The sequence below is a fragment of the Alosa pseudoharengus genome, unplaced genomic scaffold (assembly GCF_046254945.1).
Source record: "Alosa pseudoharengus isolate Yale_2024_CS ecotype anadromous, Long Island Sound unplaced genomic scaffold, YU_APseudo_1.1 YU_APseudo_1.1_scf_10, whole genome shotgun sequence".
Taxonomy (NCBI): Eukaryota; Metazoa; Chordata; class Actinopteri; order Clupeiformes; family Clupeidae; genus Alosa; species Alosa pseudoharengus.
The window spans coordinates 2,675,078-2,689,876 of record NW_027468565.1 but is presented as its reverse complement, the minus strand read 5'-3'; the positions used below and the strand labels follow the sequence as shown (position 1 = coordinate 2,689,876).

At 40.5% G+C, this 14,799-nt stretch overlaps 1 protein-coding gene and 1 long non-coding RNA gene across 3 annotated transcripts in view; one reads left to right on the top strand and one right to left on the bottom strand.

Moving 5' to 3' along the window:
* snx22 (sorting nexin 22) overlaps positions 1–14,799 on the top strand; it is a 55,028-nt gene that overhangs the window by 15,149 nt on the left and 25,080 nt on the right. The window lies entirely within an intron of this gene.
* Positions 13,079–14,133, bottom strand: LOC143139052 (uncharacterized). The gene is made up of 3 exons (XR_012990326.1): positions 14,114–14,133; positions 13,210–13,270; positions 13,079–13,101 (listed from the first exon to the last, which is right to left on the bottom strand). It is a non-coding gene; the product is annotated as an uncharacterized LOC143139052 (long non-coding RNA).

Sequence of the window (14,799 nt, the reverse complement as noted above, 5' to 3'; positions counted from 1 at the left end):
GGCATTGTTCTCCCAGAGAGGAAGCTACGTATATGATCACCACCCATGGGTGGGCGTGTGTGCCAGCGCTGCAGGTCAGCCTTTCCACATACACACCTGGCTTTAAAGTTCACTGTCCTGGTAGCATACCTATCTACTTCCAAGTCCTGAAGGGGACGGGGAGAATATTTACTTCTGCTACATCTCAGAGAACTCATGTGGCACAGACTGTGGGAGGTGGAAGGGGTTTGAATGCTGTCCGGCAGTATTATGAGTGGAACGTCTTAAGAGAGCCCTCTTCCCCATACAGCCTGATACGTGCCAATTCCATCAAGATACTCCACAATTTTATACTTGGTAGACACCCATGTATCCTGGATTTTGTGGTGACCATGAAAATTCTTGCAAAAGAGTTTACATGTACATTATATTTAGCAGACACTTCTTGACCAAAGTCACTTAGCCTACATACTGTATGTCAGCTATATTACAAGGGATCACATTGTCCCCGGAGCAACTTGGGGTTAAGTGCCTTGCTCAAGGGCATAACAGTGAAAGCCGGGAATTGAACTGACAACTTTCAGGCTACTGCACGCCAGTGTTGTAGTACTCGAGTCCGAGACTCAAACTCGAGTCCGAGTCATTAGCTAAATTTAGAGACTCGTGACTTCACTTGGACTTGAGCACTGATGACTCGAACTTGGACTCGGACTCGTGCATTCGCACTCGCGATGACTCGTCGAAGACTCGACTTTTTTTTGTAATATATCATAAGGCTATAATTGTAGTATGTCATTAGGCTATAATTTGCTATATGATTTTAATATCTAAATTATTCGTAATACTAATTTTAGTTCAAGGGAATGTTAGGCTACTGCTTCGTGTCTTAGGCTACATCGCAAGTCACATCATGTTCACATGCAAAGCAAACTAACGTTAACTTTAACACCAAAATGCCTGGAGATATGGCCGCCGTTATTTCAATGTAGTACACCATTGCCAGGCAATATTAGTTATCATACATGACATAACATTAACTAAGATTACACTCAGCCTAGGCTAAACAACACACACTGCTGCTGGATAGCTGATCATCGTGACTTGGTGAACAGTGTTTTCCCTGACTGACGCGAGAAGCGAGGTTCCATTCATTCATTTTCATTCGGGGCGTGCCCTGCCGTGCTTCTGTCTGTTAATTTGCAGCAGGCTATTATCGGATGAAAGAAAAATAAACTAAACGTTTTCCCGATGAAGATATAGCATACTTCTTAATTTCGGTGTCATAAAATATAGAAGCATAACATTAAATTGCCTAGTAGAGTGTCCATGTAGTGTCAATGTAGGCCTACGTGTCTGCGCAAGTGAAACTGACAAACTGAACCTCTCGTGGGTAGGCCAGAAACAACTATATTTAAAACCACGAATGAACTGGATTACTGTTACTGTTCAAACGAGCGATTTCATAGCCTAATCCACTGCACGAAAAAAAAGGAAATAGCAACGTGTTCTATTTCTAACAGGTGAATATCGTAGCAAATAGTATGTCGATGGCAGCTTAAAAAAAACATTTATTTCACTCATCTCGCTGAAATGAACGTGGCCTGTTGCACAAATAAATTAATTAGGCAGATGATCTACATCTTCGTTAACCTAAAGCTAGTTTTCATCTCTATTGTTGACGTGAAATATGTCTCCATAGTCTCAGTGAAGTGATAACATAATTGTGCAGTTGCCGGTAGCCAGTGTTCACGTCACGGGAGTCAGAAAGAAGCTACCAAGACGGGCCCTGCTCTGTTTCTGTCCCTCCCAAACTGCGCTAAAATTGTGTAGGCTATTTAACAGCCAGAATTATCATCTAGCTCTTGTGAAGTATGAACTTCTACAACACTGCCTATACAATTGTCAGCAGTCAGTAACAGCATAATGTGACTTAATGGCCTGTGTGATTGGGATGTGGATTGCTCATTTATTATGAGTAGGCCTATAGGCTATGGTATAGCTATGGTATGGTATTCTCTCCGATATAATAAATACAACACATTGGGTTTGGCAAGAAATTTGGCAATACTACTTTCACACAAGTGATGGCACCCCTGCTTGGAGACAGAAGATTGTCCGTTTTGCTTTTAAGGATTGTAGGCTATGCTTACTTTAGTGCTGGACTTGGACTCGACTTGATCAATAGGGACTCGACTCGGGAGTGCTGTGTGGACTGGTACACAGCGGTATTATAGGCGAACAGGAGCTGAGGGAGCAACTGGGGCCATTTACGCTTCTTTTCAGGGGGTAAGGTCCTGAGCAAGTCATGAAGCGTCCTGTTGAAACGTTTACATTGACCATTCCCCTCTGGATGATAAGTGGTGCTTCTAGTCTTTATTATGATGTAGGTGTCACACAGGTGCTTCAACAGCTCCCCTTCAAAGCTGCGCCCCTGATCAGAGTGGATTCTCCATGGCACGCCATACACATAGAACCATCTCTCAGTTAGAATCTCAGCTACGGTGGAAGCTCTCTGATCAGGGGTGGGAAAGGCCTGGGTAAATTTGTGACTACCAGAACATTCTCTTGTCCTGTGCTACCCCAATCCAAGAGAGTAAAGTCAATGGAGATTATCTACAAAGGCTTAGTGGCTAACATATTTCCCAAGAAGGTTCTGGCTTGGGTTGTCTTGCTTTAGCAACCACACAGTGCTCACACTCAGAACACCACTTTTGCACCTCATGCCACATCTGGGGCCAGTAGCACCTCTGTCATATCAAATCTGTGGTCCTGTCCACCCCCAGATGGCCGTGGTTGTTGTGTAGGCTAGTGAGCTGTTCGACTCCAAACACCTTTAGCAGTAAAAGCTGCAGCACTGAATCCCTGGAGGAGGAGCCTGGATCGCTCGGTACAAGGTCCCATCCACTTCCTGTATCTGGGACCACTGCTTTATCAACTGCGGCATTCCCTTGGTTCACTCCACTTGTCTTAACGGGTATGTGGTCGTCCCTGTCACCAAAACCACAGGTATCTGGAAATACAGGGATCAGTCCCTTGCAGGACTTTCAGGTCTCTTTTGGTTCGACCAGGGATGGTGTCCACCATACAAGATTCTGTCATCCAAGAGTCTTGGATAGGTGCACTCGAGGCTTGCATGTTGGCTATGGCAAGCGGCAGGGGGACGTCCAGGCTGTGTGACACAGATCGCGAAGTGTTAGTGGGGCTTGTGGGAAGCCTAGAAAGGGTATCGGCATTGCGATTAGCTGTCCGAGGACGATATTTGATGTTGTAATAAAGAGGGCAAGCTGAGAAACCCAGCAATGTTCCAGAGCGCCCAGTTTCGCTGACTGCAGGTATTGGAGGGGATTGTTGTCAGTGTACACGGTGAACGTGTTGCCCAGGAGATACTTGCCGTTTTTTTCCGTGATTGCCCACTTGACTGCAAGGAGTTTGAGTTTCATGGCACTATAATTTGACATGTTCCTCTCACTTGGCCGCAAGCCCCTGCTAGCAAAGGCTATTGGTCGCTGTAACCCATCATTCTCCTGTGACAGAACTGCCCCCAATCCTGCATGGCTTGCATCCGTCTAAGATAAAGGGACGACTGAAATCAGCATAACCTAGGACTGGCGCTTGAACAAGCCATTCTGTTAAGGCTCTGAATCCAGAAAAAGTTCTGAAGGCAAACCTGAACGTGACTACATTCAATGTTAACTATCCAATATTCAGATTTCTGTAATTGAAATGTATGCAAATTAGTATAAATATATATAAATTAAATGCATAAATAATGAGATATTGTTAAATTACATCCATAAACATATATTTTCAGAAAACTTGTAATGCAAAAAAATATTGTCTCTACATAAATAATCAACTAGTAAAGTTTCATAAGAATATCAAGGAGTTACATTTTTTACCCTATTCACCCATTCTATGTTGCCTATGGAGGCCAGTTTTAGGCCGCAAATGCTAATTAGCAGGTTTAAAACTAAAAAATCAGCTAAGTAAATATGATATTCAGAATCAGCACCCAAAAATTAGTCAGAATACCCTCTTTACCAGTGTTTTCTCACATTTGACCCCCAAGTGATAGTAGTCCCAGTCTTAATTATGCATTATATAAATGATGATGTCATCTAAGTGTGAAAATTGATCGTGAAAATTTGAAGACAAAAAAAAATCTTGTTCCTTAGACTCTATAGTCTATACTAGCAAAATATGCAAAAAAATAATTTTTTACAAGAAAATCCAGCGGAATTACACAAGACACCGTACTATGAAAGGGTATAGCCTACAGCAGTGTTTTTCAACCACTGTGCCGGGGCACACTAGTGTGCCGTGAGAGATCTTCAGGTGTGCCGCAGAAAATTACCCAAATGTCACTCACTGGTCCAGAAAAGCAACTGTTGCATCAAAGAATTTATAACCACATGCTCTCATTGATTGTATGATTGCACTGTTTGTGGTATGCAGGCATTGTACAATGGGGGCCCCATATCCAGTATTCACAGAATCATCACAAATCCCGTTCATAACAACAATTAAATTAGATATAGTCACCTACAAACAGAGGGCGCTTGTTTTATTGAGCAGGTCTTGCATAGAAGCCATAATAAGGCCATATCTGTGTATTATTTGAAATTTTAGGCTATGGTATGTTTATTTTTTCTTCACACCGGATGTTAGTGCCGTGGGACATTTTAAGTGTAAAAAGTGTGCCGTGGCACAAAAAAGGTTGAAAAACACTGGCCTACAGGACAGTAGGACTAGTTTGGGATTTCCACAATCAACCAATGTTGTCAAACAGAACTACCTCAGCTAATTATTGGCCTGACTTTTGCACTATTATATTGACTGTCTACTGTATGCACAATTGCACATTTTCAACTCAAATTTTGCTGCTCTTATTTTTTTCATTGTATGTGCCTTCTTATTTTTACTTTTTATATTGTTTACTTGAATGTTATGTTTGTCTGTGGACCTAATTGGTAAAATATGTCTTGTCTCCACCGTTGGATAGTGGGAAACGTAATTTCGATCTCTTTGTATGTCTTGACATGTGAAGAAATTGACAATAAAGCAGACTTTGACTTTGACTTTGTGGGCCAATCAACAACCAAAAATAACTAGTAGGCCTAACCTAGCCTTGGTTCCCAAGACTGGGTCGCGACCCACAGGTGGGTCGCAGGAGATTTTATGTGACAATTTATGTTGTGTAATAGGCCTAGGCTAGCCTATACCTTATATAGCTTAGGAAAGCTAACAGCTTTCTATTAGGATCTAGTTTGTTAACACTTAATAGCAGAGATGGGAAGTAACGAAGTAGGCCTACACTTTGTTACTGTACTTCAGTAGATTTTTCAGATTTACTTTACTATTTATTTTTGAGGCGACTTTTTACTTTTACTCCTTACATTTTAACACGAATATCGGTACTTTCTACTCCTTACATTTTACAAAACTGGCTCGTTACTTTAGTTTCAAATAATTTCTTATTAGAGTTTATCCACCTCTCAAAAGAGTTTAGGCCTGTTCACCAATTACAACTGTTAACATTTAAAAATCACACTGTATTATCCACAATAACAATATGTACACTCAACACTCTATGAACCGCTTAATGCCATTTGTATTGTTATAAACATTGGACAATAACCTCCACCATCATCAAACATGTTCTAAATGCCTTTTCTAAAAATCTGATACCACATGGCGCAGTCCACCTTACCATGATCACAGAATTCATAGTTTACCCACCTCTTATTTTACCACTACATTCCTGGTCTTGAAATATTCACAGGAATCCATAGGAATTAAATATTTGTGTTGTTTTATCCAATATTAGTTGTGCAGATATATAGTCCATCTTATACACACCCATGAAGCCAACAAAGAAAATGCAAAAATGGAGACTTTTGTGTAATTATTCCATTTTGTTTAGTCATTCTATATCAGAACCTGACATACAATCAAAATAGTCTACAAGAAACCTCAGAAATGCATACTTTTATTGTCAGTATGCATTTTTGGGAGTTTCCAGGGCATTACAAAACGCATAAGCATACCTTGGCAAATAATGATCTAAAGTACTCATTTTTCATTCTATATTGATCTACTTTTGCACACAGCTTCGCAAGACCTGGTGCTAGGGCTCAGTTGTGTTTCTAAAATCATATCAAGTGACCTACAGGGCTGCAATGTGGTCAGTTCAGAGAAGCTTGTTATCCGGCAGAAAGAAAAAACAATATTCTAGGCTCTGTAACTCTGTGCCAGTGCTTTCTAAGAAACTACAGGATCTAGTCTTCTAAAGATGTCCAGCATTTGATGGTAGGCCAAAAGAACACACTGCCCTCTGAAGTAGGCAGTGCAATGTTGGGGGGGGAAGCCTAGAAATGGCCCAACAGGTTATGGGAAGATTTAAAAAGAGAGACTGGCACTCTTGCACTCTAGTAACATTTCTATGGTCCTGGTACCGTTGCATAAAAAATGGTTGTCATTCACAAGACTACTTTTACTTTTATACTTTAAGTAAATTTCCAAGCCTGTACTTTGTTACTTTTACTTTAGTAAATAAGTTAAATCAGTACTTCTACTTTTACCAGAGTATTTTTTAACACAAGTATTTGTACTTCTACTTGAGTACGGGAAGTGAGTACTTTTGCCATCTCTGCTTAACAGTCACGGTTTTGTCAAAACTCCCTCTGTGCATTTTTGCATTTAGAATAGCTATGAAACTGGGGGGCGAACACGTCAAAGAGGGGACACTAGAGCGTGGATATCTCACTCGCAAAATGAAACAATATTTCTGTCGGGTGCCTACCATGGACCTCAGTTGCAAAATGAAAGGGGACATGAATCAGCCTCTAGGCCTATTTGCACGAACAATAACGGACAACAGCTCTTCAACTTGGCCCCTTAAAATCTAAAAAGTATAATTTTAAATCGTAAAAAAACGTGCTGTCAACAACTAAGCAGATCCATAGACCAGGACATAAGGCATTTGCATCATAGGCTGCAGATAGCCTACTAGTAGTTTTAATTGTAGATAGGCCTCTTTAAAGTTAATAGCAGTCTCCTCACATTCCTTCTTATTTTGGATTTAAATCGCACAACAGTGCATTAGATTAGGCTATAATGTAAATTATTCTGATTCTGATGAGAGCCAAAAGAACAGATCACATCACATCGCTACTCAAACGCTTACACTGGCTCCCTGTGAGTCACAGAATCGATTTTAAAACACTGCTACTTGTTTTTAAAACTCTGAATGGCAGTGGCCCCATTTATCTAAAAGACCTGCTCCACCACTACACACCCCCTAGGTCAGTGGTTCTCAAATGGGGGTACGCGTACCCCTGGGGGTACATCAAGGCACTCCAGGGGGTACGTGAGATTTTAACCCTTAGAACCCGATTGACTCAAAGTGCGTCAAAAAACACACCCTTTATATTATGTTGCATTGCTCCGCAACTGTTCATCGCAGCGAGATGAAACCTTTATTGCGTGACAGAGCAGAAGTGGGGCTTTCCAACGAGACCACGCAGTTGTCTGTACATTAGAGTATGAAAATAAAAAAAAACATGAAATTAAATCAAATTGCACCATATTTACAGTCTATACTTCTCTGCGTTCACCTGCGCACCCATTACTCTCGTTTAAATTACTCGCGAACCCGTGAACACATAGATATGGCAAGCATATCAGATGAAAGAGGAGATACAGGGCTATCCATTGATAGCAAGTATGTTGATCCTTCTGCCTTATGAAAACAGACGAAGTGACTGCAAAATAATAATGTCATTTACAAAACCAATGCTGCACACCCATTACTCTCGCCACGCATGTCAGATGAAAGAGGAGACACGGAGCTATCATTTGATTCCAAGTACATGCTTCTGGGTTATAAAACAGACGAAGTGACAGCAAAATAATAACTTCATATAGCTCAACTTACCTCACGTTTTTGTCTGTTTTTGTAGCAAAGCATGTTTATAATCCAACGCTATTGTGTGTTTCTCTATGGCAAAGAATGTTCATAATCTGGTTTTGAGATCCTACCAAATTCCTGCATGGCATCCAATTCAAGGCTCACATTGCATCCCAATTTGTTCGGCAAAGAAACACCTTTTTTTGCCCTTACTTTGTTCATGGCAATGCAGTAAAAAGTTGTAGAGAATCATGAGTGCAGACACCAAAATGGCATTTATTTCTGTAAGGCCCACACCACATATGTCTGTAAATTGCTCAGCCCCAGAGAATCCCTGCACCATGGTAATGATATTGCCAGATCTGCCCTACACACATGAAATGCATGTAGAGCTATGAGCTTGCTGTGGTGAGATGCATGTCAAAATATAGGAATTTTTAAATTCCTATAAATAAAATCAATGCTAGTACTAATACATGGAATGATGGCAGATCTGGATAGCCTAGACTCTGCAGAAAAAATATATACAGTAAGTGTGTGGCACTCACACAGAATAATGACCAGAATAAATCCTTATGAATAAAGGTAGTGAAAATGCCCTAAAAAGAACTTATGGTTAAAATATACATAGATTTAAAAAGTAGAATCCATGCAAAAATACTTTAAAAACAATTATTTAATAAATATTTCAGGAAAATATAAGTTAATAAAATTATATTTCAGTAGGCTATTCAAATTCATATCCTAAAAACCCAGTGTCCCCCCCATACCAGGATGGTTCGACCCAACCTGTCACATGCCACCCGCCATCACCTGTCAATCACTGTCAAAACTCAAACGATGGAGTCCTGGTTGAAGTTTATGGATGGAGTCGTGGTTCCAAAGTTTAATAAGTTAGACACGGATGTCACAGTGCTCTGTTTTAAGTCTTTTTTTCTCAACTAAAAATGCTTTGCGCTGGTTAGGGGGTACTTGGCTGAAAACATATTTCACAGCGGGTACATCACTGAAAAAGGTTCTCTGGTCTGAGCAATTTACAGACCTATGTGGTGTGCGCCTTACAGAAATAAATGCCATTTTTTTATTTAGTGATTAAAAATGACCTTTCTGCGCTCCATATATGTGACACGAACTGATCTGATCTGACCTGACTTGACCCGAGTTTACGCGTGTGTGCCTATGGTGCCTGCACTCATGATTCTCTACAAGTTTTTACTGCATTGCCATGAACAAAGTAAAGGCAAAAAAAGGTGTTTCTTGAAGCCTTGAATTGGATGCCATGCAGGAATTTGGTAGGATCTCAAACCCGGATTATGAACATTCTTTGCCATAGAGAAACACACAATAGCGTTGGATTATAAACATGCTTTGCTACAAAAACAGACAACATGAGGTAAGTCGAGCTATATGAAGTTATTATTTTGCTGTCACTTCGTCATTCAAGAGTGGTCATTCTACTGAAATTGCTCTGTCTGTGACTGAAGCATTGAGAGTAGCTAATGTAACCTATTTACATTTACTGTTACTGTTTAACCTGCGTGATTCAGCCCTGCACACGCCCAGACTCAAACCCGTAAACAGCAGCACCTCTAATCAGGAGTCTGCTCAGTCATCAGTATTCTACTAGACTTACCTGCAGCCTTTGATACTGTAAACCATGACATTATCCTCTCTACACTGTCTGAACAGGGAATTTCTGGGAAAGATCTTGGTTTGAATCCTACCTTAAAGGCCGTTCTTTCAGTGTGTCTTGTATCAAAGTATCATGACCTCACCACAGGTGTGCCATAAGGATCAGTATTAGGGCACTATTTACACCACTTCCTTGGGTGAGACCATTCACTCCCATGGATTTGACTCACTGCTATGCGGACGGCTTTACCTGTCTTTACCACCTGAGGACCGTTTCCCATCAGATTTCTGCATGCCTGATATTTCAGTCTGGATGACAGACCGACACCTTCAACTTCATCTGTCAAAAACTGAGCTTTTGGTGTTTCCAGCTAAAACAGCTAATTCCCACCAGATTAACATCCAGCTTGACTCTTCACTGACCCCAACTAGATTGGCACGTAACTTTGGCGTCATAATTGATGACCGACTTAATTTCTTTGAGCATGTAGCCTGAATTGCAAAATCGTGTTGGCTTGTCCTTTACAACATTAGGAAGATCAGACCTTATCGTATACAAGATTCCACACAACTTCTTGTGCAGGCCATGGTTATATCCAAACTGGACTACTGTATTTCACTGTTAGCTGGCCTGCCTGATTGTGTAGTAAGATCGTTGCAAATAATTCAGAATGCTGCAGCACACCGGGTCTTCAATTAGCCAAAGAGGACACATGTAACTCCTCTCCTACTCTACCTTGACTCCTTATAATAGACCTTGGCCTATAGGACACTTACTGGATCTGCTTACGGCTATCTCAATTCTATGATCCAGCTGTACATCCCCAACCACTCACTGGGGTCATCTGATGAGCATCTGTTGTGTCGACCAGCCATACGCAAGATCAAATTCAAGACTCTTTTCCTCAGTGGAGCTCGTTGGTGGAATGAGTAGCCCAGTGATCTCATTCCTGTGATAGTTTAGTCCCAAAATCCTACATTTTGGGGATATTATTGAATTTATTCATTTTTGGGGGCTTTTTATGCCTTTAATGCGACAGGATAGTGAAGAGTGACAGGAAGTGAGTGGGAGAGAGAGTCGGGGTGGGATCCGGAAAGGACCACGGGGCGGGAATCAAAGCCGGGTGGCCAGCGTACGGTGCAGGTGCCCCAGCCAGTTGCGCCAAGGCTGGGGCCATGTTATTGAATTTATATTGAGTTTTTTTTTTTTTTTTGGTTTTAATCTGTTTAAGTTAAGGTACCCAATTTATTTGAACTGTATTTAACCTGTAAGAGGTTTATGTTTGAAGGAAATTTGATCATTTCTGATATTTGACAAATATCTGACAAAATTATAATTTTTTTAATGATTTAAAATTGTTAGAAAAATACTTAGGGTTTTAAAATCATCAGTTAACCTCTGTAAATATGTATTTGATAGAAATGAAGAATTGCCGGAAATGTCCCCATAGCATAGCAAAAAGCGTGTAAAAATATGCTTTTTTGGAATACGGCGGCCATATTGGATTTTTGGACAAAATTCAACATGCCCCAAGATGCCCCCATTTAATCTGTTCCAATAGGGGTTCTGACCAGGAATCCATGGAGAAAACTTTGACCAAAAACTAGGCCTAATGTTTCCAGCAGATGACCTGTCTACTAGGCCTACAATGCGCTCCGTGTGTAGCTGTCTGTGCACGTACGTAATCGATTATATTCTTCAAATGGAGAACAAATTCCTGACAGTTCCTGATCGCTAAACTTTCGTTTTCTTTTTCTGTCAGTTAGCAGTTGATGTAGAAGCACCTAGCATAATTTGACTTCAGCGGTGACAAGTCCTGTTGCGAGAGAGAGAGAGAGCGCACCTCCAAAGTGGTGCTGTGTGCGTCTGCATGGGGTTACGTTCGGTTCAAGTCAGAAGTTGGTCTGTCCAGTCCCGCATTCACGCCGCTCCATTATTAGATTAACGTTATCAGACAGCGCTGTAAAATATGTGCAGGAATTCCTCGCATTATGATGGCTAGAGTTGCGGGTCTTTGATTTTCAAAGTTAGTTGTGCTCATCCTTGCTCGCTTTGCAGTGAACAGTAATGCAGCACAACTGAAAAGCATCTGAGGCAGGCAGGCCCATGTTGAGTACAATCAAATTATGACTATCCCTAACTCCAGTTTGAGATATCTACGTCATTTTGACTAGTCATAATTCCATTTACAGATATCTACAATGTCATTTCGCCTAGTCAAAACTTAATTCGTTTTGACTAGGCAAAACTATGGCAAGCGATGTTATCATTTACCCGCTAAGTTTGACTATCTGGAATTAACATTGTAGATATCAACAACGTCTTTCTGACTAGTCGCAATTATATTTTGGATAGTTGGAATTGTCATTCAAGATATCTGTAACGTAATTGTGACTAGTCGAAACGTCAGATAGAGATATCTGTAATTTAGTTTTGACTAGGCAAAACTGAATTACAGATATCTGTCATCACGTCATTGAAAACAACATTCAACTCGTCACACATCTTAAATGGCAATTGCAGATATCTTTAATTCAGTTTTGACTAGGCAGAATGAAAGGTGAAGATATCTCAAACGTCATTATGACTAGTGCAAATTATTGTGCAAGACGTTGCTCTTTAGATCCGTAGCAGAGCCCGTCTACTTATTAGACATTCTCTGTCCGTAGGCTAATTTCCCCTCCCCAACATAATCGAAGAAGAAGTGGGCTTATTTCCTTATTTCTATGAATGGAGGAAGAAGCAGTCTTGGCTGTAATGTCTTGTTGACATCTAAAATAACTAAAACTCAGGGACACCGTGTGGTTTATTAGACTCTCACGTTATCAACTGACTTGATCTCTGTTTCGTAGCCTACATAAATTAGTAGGCCTAGGCTAGGCTACTAAATGCACCAGCATCATCTACAGGAAACTCCATTCATAATGGTGTTGGCTGTAATCGAAAAAATCAGGGGGGTTAGATGTGATTTCTTGTATTCTGGTGCATTTTTGGGATGGTCAGCTGGAGAAGGGCAGTACCTAAATTTGTTCAGATTCATAGCCTTTTGCTTTTTGACTTATTGGTAGTGAATTCACACAACTACTTGGGGTTCAGGGTCCCTTGACCTCTTGGGCTCGGTAGGCTCATTCAGTAATCCATCCTTGCTCACATGCCAAAAATGTTTTGGGGCTCCAATCTAGACTTCTGGCCCCATGTGCTTGGTAAACCAATGTATTAATATAGTTGTTATTTACACCAACCCTGTCACCTTTTAATCTTAGAGGGTACTAAAATCACAGATTTATTTGAAACATTCATATTCAAAGTGAAGCACTAAGGGTGGTTTACTGAAGTTGAATTGACAAATAACAAAATACAACAGCATTTGTATTTGTTGTAAAATCAGTTTAATGACTTGTTTTTCAACAGATTTGCTGAACAAATCCGCAAATGTGCATTAAATGAGCAATTTTCAACTACAAAATAAAAACAAAATAGACAAACATTAATAATCAAAAATAAAATGTCCCAAAAAATAGATAATTATTCCTACTTCGTTCCTGGTTTTTAGGCATCTGCAACTCTGCAGTGGACGAACCTGCAATGATTAAATAAATACATAAATAAATAAAAAAAAAAAACGATGTTAAATGTGTCGTGTCATATTAACAGGCTATGTAACCATTTGCCATCAAGAAAACCTCACCTTCTGGTAGGTAGAGTTAGGTAGAGGTAGAGATGTGCTCCAAAGGACTTCAACAGTGTCTCTGAAAAAAAACAAATATTCCATAAGTGCATAGTTGATCGAGCAGAATGAGTTTATTTTGCTATCATTACTTACACTCAAATAACAAGCAATTCCACATGTAACAATTCATATTCTATTGGCAAATGAGGCATAATCAAAAGAGTATACTTAATTGCAGTATGGTGAATGCTTAACATGGGGATCTACTGCAGCCTAAATATTAGGGTAGCACCGCTACATCACTTGCCACTATCTTAATCAAATGTAAATTTATTTTCATCACAGAAGTCTCCCCACCCAACATGGTATATTTTCTCAAACACTACCATCTCTCTCCAAAGATCTTAGAGCAGATCGCACGTACTGTTCCATCTTTGCCTATGAAGCTGGAACGTTACCGATGCCCAGAGTTGCGCTAGTCAGTGGGTTGGGTTGGGACTGGGAGCCTGGGCTTAGTCTGTTGTTGCTATCAGACTTACCACTATGTCACATATTATAGAGCAGTAATAAACTATCAACACTTTCAGGTGCGAAATCAGAAACAATCCCTCTGTGGTAAATTTGCCTTCAGCTACGTTTTCATGTAGCTACTGTAGTGCTAATGTCCACTTCAGTCAGCTAGCTAACTTTAATTTACGACATAATAAGCCCACCTAGAGCTAGGGTACATGCTTGATTGAACATCCAAAACAATCCCAATATCCTTGACATCTGAAATACATCTAGATAAATATATATTAATGGGAGACATTTCTCTGTTGATGGCGGAGATTTAGCTCTGGTGATGGCTTATATTAGATCATGACAGCTAGCTAGCTACCTCAAGCACAAAACATACTGTAAATAATCATGCAAAACATACCTGTATCTTGCTCATTTTTCTCCTCTGTCATTTTCTTCGTTCTGTTTTCGGCACCAAAGGGATACGTCCTTTTTTGTGACTTGTCTGAACATTACCGTCTCTTCCGATTGTTGAACTTGATGCAGTGTCTGCACGAATTGTATATGCACCCGAGGTGTCTACTTTATGCGCGTGACTCAAAGGCTGGCAGACACAGTAGCAGTAGGCAGGCATATTGATCATGAAATCATAATTTTCTTGATTTGAATGATAATTGTTTCATTTATTCATTCATTGATGTAACTTGTTTACGTTATTTATTATGTAAAAAAAAAGAAAGAAACTCGATTGGGGGCCCCCTGGTGGCCAGGAGGCCCCAAGCAACCGCTTAGTTCGCTTATGCCTCGGGCCGGCCCTGGTCATACGTATGATTACTGTGAATGTGTGTGTGTGTGTGTATCTGTTTGTGCACATGTGTGCACATGAACTGGGTTAACATGACCCCTGGAGGCAAATATACGGAAAAAATGGTCATCCTAGGTCCTACAGTTCTCAAGATATTCACAGAGAACTGTGTCTGGCCTACCCTCCTTTCGGGGGGTCCAGTCCAGCGGGGGGGCTACAGATCAAAACGAAAAATGACAGTTCCATGCTATCCATGTGGGGGTACATGCCCACCAAGTTTTGTGTACCCCGGTCTTTCAGTG